The sequence below is a fragment of the Hyaena hyaena genome, unplaced genomic scaffold (genome assembly GCF_003009895.1).
Source record: "Hyaena hyaena isolate Hyena2069 unplaced genomic scaffold, ASM300989v1 scaffold_47, whole genome shotgun sequence".
NCBI lineage: Eukaryota > Metazoa > Chordata > Mammalia > Carnivora > Hyaenidae > Hyaena > Hyaena hyaena.
This window is the reverse complement of record NW_024080679.1, coordinates 3,018,605-3,030,754: the sequence shown is the minus strand read 5'-3', so window position 1 is coordinate 3,030,754 and position 12,150 is coordinate 3,018,605.

Here is a 12,150-nt window from a genome sequence, read left to right as displayed (position 1 = left end):
TGCTTCTAAATAAACACATAGGTGTATACTACCTAAAAACAGGAACATTCTCCTGGGTAAACAGTACAGCTGTAAAATAAGACCCCTCTGCTGCAGGGAGGTTCCATGTCTCCCCAAAGCACTGGGAACCACAATGCCTCCTTCACTCGTCTTTCCTTTCTCTCGTTGATCATGACGTGTGATCTTTGTCCAGTGCCTACAAACTATTGCTTCATACTTTCTGTATGGCTGGCTAGTCGTTTAAGGTGGGAGAGTAAAGGGGCGCCTGGGTGGCTTAGTCGGTTGAGCGTCCGACTTTCGCTTGGGTCATGATCTCGCGGTTCGTGGGTTCGAGCCCCGCGTCGGGCTCTGTGCTGACTGCCAGCTCGGAGCCTGGAGCCTGCTTCAGTCTGTGACTCCCTCTCTCTCTGACCCTCCCCTGCTCACGCTGTCTCTCTCTCTCCTAGAAATAAATAAAACAAACAAAAAAAAAAAAAAAAAAAAAAAAAAAAAAAAAAAAAAAAAAAAAGGTGGGAGAGTAAATCCACTCCTAACATTATTACATCATGACTGGACGTGAACATTTGCAAGTAATTTTTTTTATTTTTTTTTTTTTTTTGAGGGAGACACAGAGACAGGGAGAGAGGGGGAGAAGCAGAGAGAGGGAGACACAGAATCAGAAGCAGGCTCCAGGCTCTGAGCTGTCAGCACAGAGTCCGAAGCGGGAATTGAACTCACGAACTGTGAGATCATGACCTGAGCTGAAATCAAGAGTCAGACGCTTAACCAAATAGGCCACCCAGGCACCCTGATTTGCAAGTTATTTTTAAAACTAATTACAAATATTTAAAACTAGTTTTGGATTAATTTGCATATATTGCCAGAAGCACCGTTGTGAGCAAACTATTCCCTTCCCTAGTCACCATCCCACCCCAAACTGACTGTTTTGAAGGCAGCGTGCATCCACTATCTTTGTACAAGTGGCTCATCCACATTATCAAATGAATACCTGAGCGCTTCAGGTGTACACATTTACACAAAGGAAGGAGAGGAAGCTTTGGGGGTGGGGCGTTTCTACATGCCAGGTGCGAACATTTTACACACAGGGTCTCATTTGACTCTCAACAGCCTTGCAATTTATAGATGAGGAAACTTTTAGGCTAATTCGGGAGGTTAATTTGCCCTGGATAGCAGGTAAGGGAGGCCCCAAACCTGGAACAGAGCCCATTACTGTTCCCCAGTGCTGCTGCTTTTTTTTTTTTTTTTTTTTTTAAAGACAGCACGAGCAGGGGAGAGTCAGAGAGAAAGGGAGACACAGAATCTGAAACAGGCTCCAGGCTCTGAGCTGGCTGTCAGGACAGAGCCCAATGCGGGGCTCGAACCCATGAACCGTGAGATCATGACCTGGGCCAAAGTCGGACGCTTAACCGACTGAGCCACCCAGGTGCCCCCGGTGCTGCTGCTTCTTAGCCAGTAATGAAGAGATACACAATCTCAATAATAAGCTGTTGAATAATAAATATGCTGAATCAATGCAAAAGCGGCATGACATTAAATGCGCATGCTTGATGGAGCATCAACTATTGTACCTGAGAGAGACAAGACTTTGTTTGAATGAAGTTTGCAAGAAACCGTCTACTCTGAAAACAGAAGGAATGCCATCTTGAACTTGGCAACTTAAACTTGGTGTTTTCCCAACACAGCAGAAGAGTCAAAAATGATTTTTTATGACATGTGTGACCAGTGCGACTTAATACGTCATTCTTCTAAGTATATGAAAAATATTTTTAAAACATTGAAACATTATTCTTTTTTTCTAAAGGTTTTTATTTATTTATTTTGAGAGAGAGTGCAAGCGGTGGGGAAGGAGCAGAGAGAGAGGAAGAGAGAATCCCAAGCGGGCTCTGCAGTGTAGACAGAGCCCGATGTCAGGGCTCAAACCCACGAACTGTGAGATCATGACCTGAGCCAAAACCAACAGTCAAATGCTTAACTGACTAAGCCACCCAGGAGCCCCAACATTGAAATATTCTTTTTTTAAATTTTTTATTTATTCATTTCGGGGGGCGGGGGGAGGCCAGAGAGAGGAAGAGAGAGATTGAGAATCCCAAGCAGGCTCCACACTCTGGAGCATAGAACCCAATGCAGGGCTTGAACCCACGAATGGTAAGATCATGACCTGAGCCAAAACCAAGAGTCGGATGTTTCACTGACTGAGCCACCCAGGTGCCCAACATAGAAATATTATTATTAAAGGAGAAAATAAGGTACAGTCTCTAAAGGTGAATGTCACAGGTCATGTTCCAAGCATTTCTAAAGGAGTTGACCTAAAACTCAGTAATGTTGCCATATTATGCTCAACAGAGTTCTGACAGGGAAAGGTGTTCAAATATATTTTTTGGGGGCACCTGGGTGGCTTAGTTGGTTAAGCGTCCGACTTCACCTCAGGTCATGATCTCACGGTTCATGGGTTCGAGCCCCGCATCGGTCTCTGTGCTGACAGCTCAGAGCCTGGAGCCTGTTTCAGATTCTGTACCTCCCTCTCTCTCTGCCCCTCCCCAGCTCACACTGTCTTTCTCTCTCTCAGAAATAAAACATTTTAAAAATATTTTTTAAGTCTTCATAATCTTTAGTTCTACCACTTTCATCTTTGTGTAGAGCACTCATTACTCCATTACAAAGAGTTAGTGTCTTCCCTGAAGACTGATGACATACTACATATCTGACTTACACTATCTACGCATGTATGTGTATACACGTACCCCCCTTGCTGCCAAACTTGGATTTTGACACTATTATCTGACCTCACTGTCTTCTATCCTGTGCCCCAGCTTGGTAAGTGGCCCTGCCTCCCTCCCAATCTTCTGTCCTCACACCTGACTCCGGTGGTTTCCAGACTGTTCAGAATAGCTTCTGTCTGGCAGGGGGGCTCCCCCTCTCTGTTGCATCTAGAGCATTTCTACTTTTATCTGTTTACACCCCGCCTTTCCAAGCTACCTTTGTTTTGTGTAAAAAGTTTCTCAATAGGGGCACCTAGGTGGCTCAGTGGGTTGCGTGTCTGGCTCCTAGGTTTCTGCTCAGGTCATGATCTCACAGTTTGTGGGATCGAGCCCCGCTGACAGCACGGAGCCTGCTGGGGATTCTCTCTCTGCCCCTCCTCTGCTTGCACACTCTCTCTCAAAATAAATAAATAAACACAAAAAGGGTTTCTTAGTAAAAATCACTGGATTTCATCTCCTGTCACTAGACCCCACCATTGCTCGGGGACAATACACACAGCTGTTCCCCACACCAGCTGGGCGACTTCGGGCAGACTACAGTGCTGAGAAAGGAGGGAAGGGGGGAAAATCCCACCGAGCCGTGAGGGCTTCTCCCTCCCCGTTACAGGCAGCCGCACGGGAGGCCCCGTGAGCACAGACAGACTGACCTCGTTTCGCTGTGCTTCACACATACTGGGTTTTTTTTTTTTTTTACAAATTAAACGATTCTGGAAAACTTGCATGCAGCAACTCTGTAGGGATCATTTTTCTCCCAGTATTTGCTCACTTCGTGCCTGTGTCACATTTTGGTGATTTTTGCTACATTTCAAGCTTTTTCCTTATTCTATTTGGCCTGGTGATCCGTGACTGATCACAGATTACTGATTACGAAAGCTCGGGTGATGTATAACATTTTTTAACAAAGTATTTTTTTAATAAAGGCATGTACATTAATTTAGACGTAAGACTACTGCATACTTAATAGACTACAGTATAAACATAACTTTCAGGGGAGCCTGGGTGGCTCAGTCGGTTGGGTGTCCGACTTCAGCTGAGGTCATGATCTCGCGGTTCCTGGGTTTGAGCCCCGCATCGGGCTCTGTGCTGATAGCTAGCTCAGAGCCTGGAGCCTGTTTCAGATTCTGTGTGTGTGTCTCTCTCTGACCCTCCCCTGCTCATGCTGTCTCTCTCTCTCAGAAATAAATTAAAAAACGTTAAAAAAAAAACCCCACATAACTTTCATCTGCACTGGAAGCCAAATGTTCATTGGACTCACGTTATTGCAATATTCACCTGCCGGCAATAACCTGGAGCCAAACCCACAGTATCTCCGGGGCATGCCTATACTGACTAGCAGTTTTGGCAAACAGCACAAAGCTCAGGCCTCAAATCAACTTCGTCGTTCAAGATGTGGCTTCCCCGTAGTTGTTAGGAACAAGGCAAGATGCCGTCTGACACTTCCCCCATTTCAGTCAGTTACTGCTATATAGGGACTGAGTTTCTTAAAACCTGATGTGACACTTTGGTGTCACCCGACCTAGTTGTGGCCCGGGGAGATATATGACTGAAGCACACAGTGGCATTCCCACCAGCACGGCCAAGTGCGCTTGCTGGGGGAGACCAGGCGGAGGCACCCTGGGGTCAGCAAGCTGGGACCCGCCCTCCCTCGCAGCACACGCCTGCAGAAGGCAAAGTCACCATCGACGGCATTCACGTCGGTATGACAGGAACATGGGGAGGCACTCGCATGACTCCAGTAAGGGCGTCAGGCTAAGATGCCCCAAACGTCCGTCTCCCCGGCCACCCTTGCCGGTGAGCCTGGCGCGCCTCTGCCCTGACAGCACGGGAGGGCACGGCCAGCGCCTGCTGCCGGCGCCTCTCCCGACGGGTGTTGCTTCCGCAGTAGTAATACACACCCTCGTTTCCGGTCTGACCCATGATGTCTCGATGTCACAGTGTGACTCTCGGGCTGCGTTTCTCCTCTCGCATGCAGGTCCTGGGCGGTGGCTGGCAGCTCACGACCACCGCGGGCCAGCCGAGAGGGCTGACGGCCGCAGACGCCGCCGCCGTTCCTAGATAGCACGGACTTTGTCCAGAGACTGAGAAAGAAGCGTGTCCCCAGGTAATGTAGTAAGGAAGCCTATTCTGGAGACCCTGCCCAGCGACAGGGGAGAGCCATCTCCCTGCAGGTGAGAGATGGGAGGGAGGGATGCCTGCTTGGGGGGAGGGGGGAGCGGGTGGGCAGCTGGCTCCTAAAACGCCTCTCGGGGGCATCTGGGTGGCTCAGTTGGTTGAGCACAGACTTGGGCTTGGTCATGATCTTGTGATTTGTGAGTTTGAGTCCCGCATGGGGTTTGCTGCTCTGCGCACAAAGCCTATTTCAGATCCTCTGTCTCCTGCTGTCTTTCTCCCTAACCCTAACCCTAAACACTAGAAGGAGAAGGAGGAGAAGAAGAAGAAATAAAAAAGTAAAACCTCTCTCGGCCCACCCTGCATGAAAGCTCTCTGATCTGGTGCTTTAGGGCCTGGGGTCCCCAGCCCGCCCCGAGTCCAGGCTCCCTGGGCCTCTCCGAAAATGCACTCCACGTGCTGAAGGTTGTGGGACCGACCCCTCCAGGTTTCACATCCAGTCCGGAGGATGCCGTACAGGCCCCGGTCGATGCTGCTGCAATGCTGCTCGGAAGGGTTTGACACCATCCTCCGGCGCCGGGGAGGGGGCGGTCTCCAGGCTCCCAGGGGGTGGTCCCGCAGCCCCCGAAGGGAGCGCGCTTCGGAGACACCCTTGGCTTGCAGGCACAGACACCCACAGACCCCTAGGACCGGCCTCCAAGGCCTCAGCACCTGGGTCCAGGGCCACCGCAGGCCGCTCCTTGCCATGGAGGGGGACCGGCAGAGAACTCGACCCCCGCTGCTCCAACACCCGAGGAGCCCGGGCAGCCCCACCCCCACCCCCACCCCGGACCCCGGGGTTCAGGCGCCGCCCGCGGTGGAGGGGCTGGAAAAGCACTTCCGGGGACCTCCGCACCGACGGCTTCCACCCAGGGTACTTGTTCCTGAGCCTGAGCTGCCAGCAACACCCCCCCTCACCCCATACCCCTGCGCGGTACCCCTGCGCGCCGCACGCGCTCCCGGGGCGCACACGCGCTCGCGGGCACCCGCAGGGCCGCTTGGCGGCCTTCTCCTCGGAAGTGTCCTCACCATGCGAGCACCCATCCGCCTGAGGTCCAGGACCCCGCGACGCCTCGTAGCGGAAGTCAGGTTCGCCACTAAGACAAGCTGGTTCCGATGTGTGCCTTGTCCCCCCTTCTCCGTAACTTGCCGCAAGGGTCACGGTGTTCACGCTGCGAATTTACACCCCCCTCTTTCCCTATCCTGTCCTACGGGGCCTTGGATCTCTGAGGTACTCAAATTTTTCTAAGTGGGAGAATCTTCTCGTTAGAGAGGAGCTCCCCCCCCCCCGGAGGGCGGAGGCCGCATGGGACTGGGCGGGCGGCGTCCTGGGGTGGCGCCCTGCGCTCAGCTGTACTAAGGCCTCGGCTTTCTCGAGCGCAGACAGCACTGCGTGCCGCGGGGGGGGCGCCTGTGAGCACTAAGTAAGGGGCCGCGGTAAAGCCCGGCAGACACGGGAAATACTCAGTAACCAAGTGTTCACCCAAATAAAAGGTGGGCCACCCGCTGGGTTATTTAGCTAGGGAGAAGAGAAAGGTGTGGTGGGTTGAATGGTGGCCTCCAAAAGAGGGCTCCACCTTCTAACCCCCAGACCCTGTGACCGTGACCCTGATGTACGGAAGTGAAGGAGCTGGACCCCAGACCCTCCTGGATCAGGGTGCGACCGAGATCCGGTGTGGGGGTCCCCAGGGGAGACGGCAGAGGGGAAGACGGGGTGAGGCCCCAGGCGGGGATGGGGTGCAGCTCTCAGGGGAACCAGCCCTCGGGTGGCCCGGCGGCTCCCCCCTGCGGAGGGACACCGATGGCAGGGGAGGCCGAGCGGTTCCTGAGCTCCATGCACTTTGCTGTCAAGAGCCTTTTCTGGAGTCACTCTTGGGCTGCGGTCTCTTGCGCCCCCTCCTGGCCCGCGGAGAGAAGTGCGGCTCCTCCAGCACCTCCCCCAACCCCCCGCGCGAGCTATTTGAGATCTTGGATGAAATGAGAGAACCAGGGAACCTCAAAACTGAAGACAGAAAGATGTTTGTAAGAGAAAAATTGTTTAATGTCTCACAGGCCCCCGAGAGACAGAGCGCGAGCGGGGGAGGGGCAGGGAGAGAGGGAGACACAGAAGCTGAAGCAGCTCCAGGCTCCGTCAGCACAGAGCTGGACACAGGGCTCAAACCCACAAACCGTGAGATCATGACCTGAGCCGAAGTCCCACAGTCAACCAACTGAGCCACCCAGGCGCCCCTGTAAGAAAACACTTTTAAACAGCACATTCTCGGCCCCCGTCTTGAAAAACAGCGTGAAGCCTTCAGCCCTTGTCCGGACGCCTCATGCTCTGTCCTGTGCCCTGTCGTCTTTCTCCGTAAATTCAGCCCCATGCTGGTGGCCCTCACAGGCTTCCTCATCCGCAGAGACCACTTCCTGCAACCCACCCCACACCCCCGGGAGCTAGCCTGGGCCTCGTCAGCCCAGGAATTCATTTACACCTTCTTCCGTCTGATCCAGACCCCTCTGTGCTCAGCTCACCTCCTGGGGGGTCCCTTCAACAGTAACTATTCGGGGCATCCAGACTGCTCACCCCGGGGGGTGTCTTTAACTTCATTCCCCGCCTCTCCTGACTTAACTAACTAACTTCCTTCCTTCCTTCCTTCCTTCCTTCCTTCCTTCCTTCCTTCCTTCCTTCTCTTTCTTTCCTCTTTCTTTCTTTCTTTCTTTCTTTCTGTCTTTCTGTCTGTCTTTCTGTCTTTCTGTCTTTCTGTCTCTCTGTCTCTCTCTCTTTCTTTCTTTCCTTACTATGACTCTCACAAACACCAACAACCCCCTCTATCTGCTCGCCCTCCATTTTTTTAACTGACAAAACTCAACCCCAGCCGTCTTCCACACACATTTGCTTTCTGTGAAGAGCCCCGTTCTTACTGCCACCCTCTCCCTGTTGGCTGGGAGCTTGGCCTCCGCCATCACAGAGACAACGGAAGCCACCACAGCCATTACGGACATACTTCTGTCTACACCCACATTTGTCTTTCTTGCTGTTACGACAGAGGGCATGACCCCCTCCTGTCTAATCCCCCCGCATAGACTTGGGGTTCTGCCATCTTGTTTTCTCCCCCAGATGTCATGTCTTAAGGTATGTCTTCTTTCCTGCATCCTTCTTTTAAAAAAATCATTCTCGAAGACAAACTAAATACCTAAATAACCAGATTATTCTCGTTTCCATACAAACTCGCCATCAGAGCCAACTTCACGGGCATGGACTTCCCGGCCACACAGGTCCCCGAGCCTGGCTTAGTGGTTTAGTGTCTGCTACCGCCATCTTGAGAACCTTAATAACTTTTTAAAAAAATGTTTATTTATTTTTGAGAGAGATAGAAAGAGCTCAAGTTGGGGAGGGGCAGAGAGAGAGGGAGACACAGAATCTGAAACAGGCTCCAGGCTCAGAACTGTCAGCACAGAGCCCGATGCAGGGCTCGAACCCATGAACCATGAGATCACGACCTGAGCGGAAGTCAGACGCTCAACTGACTGAGCCACCCAGGCGCCACCCCTTAATAACTTTTAAAGGAGATGGCAATCCTGTCTGTGGTACTGTCTCCAATTTTCCTCCGTGTCCCCTCCCTATATAGAAAGAAGAGCCTGTAGGAATTTTCTCTCCTCCACTTTCCTTAACTCCTCAGATGTTCTAATCCCAACACTTTTCTCCTGAAACTGCCCTTGTCGAAGTTACCAGTAGCCTCTATTTGGTCAAATTCACTGACAGCTTTTCTGCTGTCATCCCTGAAGACCATCTCCAAAATGCCTTCCTCTTTATTCTCCATTCTGTTAGTCTATTCAGTCTTTTCCTGGCACTTTCCTCAGTTTGTAAGTGCAGAATGGTTCATGTATTTCTTTTGTCTTATTTCTTATGAATGAATGACCAAGAGAATTAAAGATCTTGATAAGAAAGTTCAAGTGATCAGTAATACGTAGGCTCATCAGTGAAATGTTTAAAAGCTGAGAAGATCTGGGGCACCTGAGTGACTCAGATGATTAAGTGTCTGACTTCGGTTCAGGTCATGATCTCACGGTTCATGAGTTCGAGCCCAGCATGGGGCTCTCTGCTGTCAGCACAGAGCCTGCTTTGGATCCTCTGCCCTCCCCCTCCACTGCTCCCCCACTTGTGCTCTCTCTCTGTCTCTCTCAAAATAAATAAATAAACTTTAAAAGGCTGAGAAGATCTGACGGGCTGAGAGAAGAAGAGAGGCCACATACCTGGGCCACCTGGGAAAGAAGGCAGCAGGCTTAAGAGCAGCGCTTGTGAAGAGAGCTGGAAGGAAGGTGAATGATCCTGGAAGGTAAATGCTGACGCGTAAGATTTCAGAGGCTGTTCTGAGACCAGACTAGCTGTGAGGCAGGAGTGCGGGTGGCTTAGGTAGGCTGCAGGTGAAAGTCACCAGGGTCAGGAGATCGGAGGCTGCTGGGTGAGTGGCTTACATGAATATTCAAGCAACCAGAGAGTAGAGGTTGGAGTCAAAGGAACGACTTTGCCAAGACTTTCAACAAATAATGGCCAGCATTTATAAGGTGACTACTATGTGCTGCGTACTCTTCCAAGTACTTCACGTATATTCTACGGTTTATATGTTAACAACCGTACGTGGCATGCCGTTCCCATTACCCCCATTTTATATTTATTATCCCCAATGCACCACTGAGGCAAGAAAGGTAGCAAGCAACCAGATCAGACCGCTGGCCGATGGAGCTGATCCTGGAACCCAAGCCGTCTGGCTCGCTTGAAGGACAAGAAGATGCGGGGGGCGCCTGGGTGGCTTAGTCGGTTAAGCTTCTGACTTTCGCTTGGGTCATGATCTTTCGGTTCGTGGGTTCGAGCCCCGCGTCGGGCTCTGTGCTGACTGCCAGCTCAGAGCCTGGAGCCTGTTTCAGTCTGTGACTCCCTCTCTTTCTGACCCTCCCCTGCTCACGCTGTCTCTCTCTCTCTCTCCTAGAAATAAAATGAAATTATATATATATATATATATATAAAAGAAGAAGAAGATGATGCGGGACACAAGAGGAGGCGGCGCTGGCGTGGAGCACGGAGAGGAAAGGAACCAGAACCAGATGGCGAAGGGGCTTTGTGCTTTGTGCCGGTCTGTAGTCGCCCTCTAGGCAGCTGGCGGACTTTGCAGGAGCTCAGACGGGGGGGGGGGGGGGGGGGGGGGGGGCAGAGTCACCTATTAATTCAGACTGGCTGCAGGGGTCCGGCGAGACGTCCTGAAGGTTGCGAGACGAGCCGGGTCAGACAGCACCGAGAACTCTGTTTGGGAAGGAGAATAGGAGCACCTTGTGGCAACGGTGGAGAGATACGCAGGTGACTGAGCACATCCTGAAGGACCAAAGCGGAGCAAGGCCACCCCCCCCCCGGGGGCAGCTAGGAGCCAGAGGCCACCCCAGGGGGACAGCTGACGCTCCCCGAGCCCAAAGTGGGGGGACCTCAGGGCTGGAAATGGCTTGCAATGAATAAGGCCAGTCTGCCTCCGCACGGGGGGCGTCGGACCAGAGAGGGGTGCTGGGGCCCCACGCCGAGGCGGAAAGGACCAGCGAAGAGCCTGCATGAGGGACCCTTCTGGGGGTCCCTTTTGGGGAGCTTTGCAGAGTCTCCCCCTGGTTGAGCCCTGGGAAGGCCGTGGGCCGGGACGCCCAGCAGGGGGCAGCACAGGCTCGAGTTCGCCCTGGGCTCTCCGCTTCACAGTCCAGCCGTGGGAAGACGCGGGAGGAAGCAGCTTTGCAGTTTTCTAACCCTGAGCTTGCACACACACTCAGGGCCTTTCCCACCCAGCTGCTGGCTGAGTTTAACGACAGGAAGCAGGGGGGCGAGAGGCCAGAGAGCCCAGGGAATGCAGGGGGAGAAGCTGCCAGCCCAGCGATATTTGGCAACCCGGCCCCGCCAAGCCCTGGCGAGCGGTGGGTCCTTCTGTGTCCCGGCCTGGCGCTCCCACGACCCTGGCGCCAAAACGGGCAGAGCGGCTCAGAGGCTCCCTCCTGAGCGTGGGCTTGCCCACCTGCCCCTGGACCCCTTCCTGCTTTGAGGAACAGTCAACAAATACCCACGGGCAGCCCCTCTCCAGAGGGGTCAGGGCCCGGAAGCTGCAGTCCTGGCCGGGCTCCGAACCCCCCACCCCTACCCCCCACCCCACCCACGCAGTAAGAAAAATGCATAAATGCTCACAGAAGGTGCTTTGGAAGATGTGACTCCGGATTTGAATGAATTGACTCCTGGAATTGGAAGTCAGATCACAAATGAAGGCCCTCACGTCCCTCCCACTCCACTCTTTGAGGATTTGTGTGTGTGTGATTGTATTTTTTTTAAATTGTGGTCAAATATACCGAACATAAAACTTACCATCCCAACCATTCTACACGCGGACAGTTCGGGAGTGCTAATGCGCTCACATCGTCCCCACCCTCCATTTTTATTGGGACTTTTCATATACAGAGCCTGAGGCACCGAGAGCCATCCTCAGAGAAAAGGCAGAGATCTGGAGAAAGATTTTGCTGAGAAAAATATGGAAGGAATCCAAGGCGGGTGAGAGAGGCCTCCGAGCCCTTGCGCCTGCCTGTACGAGCTTTCTGGGATATGCCGGCCCCGGGGCTGGGGGCGTCACATCTGGTACATCTCTGTCTACGCCCCCCACCCTCACCCCACGCCTTCCTGGAGGCATCTCTGTCTAAGTCCGGAAACAGGACGAAAAGCCATTCAAAATCCTCTCAAACAGCGCTTTGAAAATAGTCCGGACAGTATGTAAATGAGAAGCCATTATGAAAAAAACAACCTTGAGCAGTAAAATGCCTTAGATATTTGGCCTTCGATGAGCAACAAAGCTGAACACGAGAGAACTTGAACCCCTAATACTAATGGCTAATATTTAGACAGCATCTACGGCGAGCCTGGCACCAGGCTAACTTTCTCACTCAGGCCACTGCCATGGAGATGCCATTATTGTTCCCATTGTACAGACAAGAAAACTGAAGCCCGAGGGCTGCCTTGCTCAAGGTCACAGAGGAAGTAGATGGTGGATCCTGAATTTGGGCCCCACGCCCTGGCTCCAACCACACGGCCTAAGGACCCCACCTTTGACCAACGTGGGCGCTGGGGGCCAGAAGACAGCCGGGGGGGGGCTGGGGGCGTTCCTGTCCTGGGGGAGCTAAGAAACGGGGGGAAGGCTGAGTCCCCTGTCTTGGATCGACGCCAGAGTCGCCAGCCCTGATAAATCAGTATCAT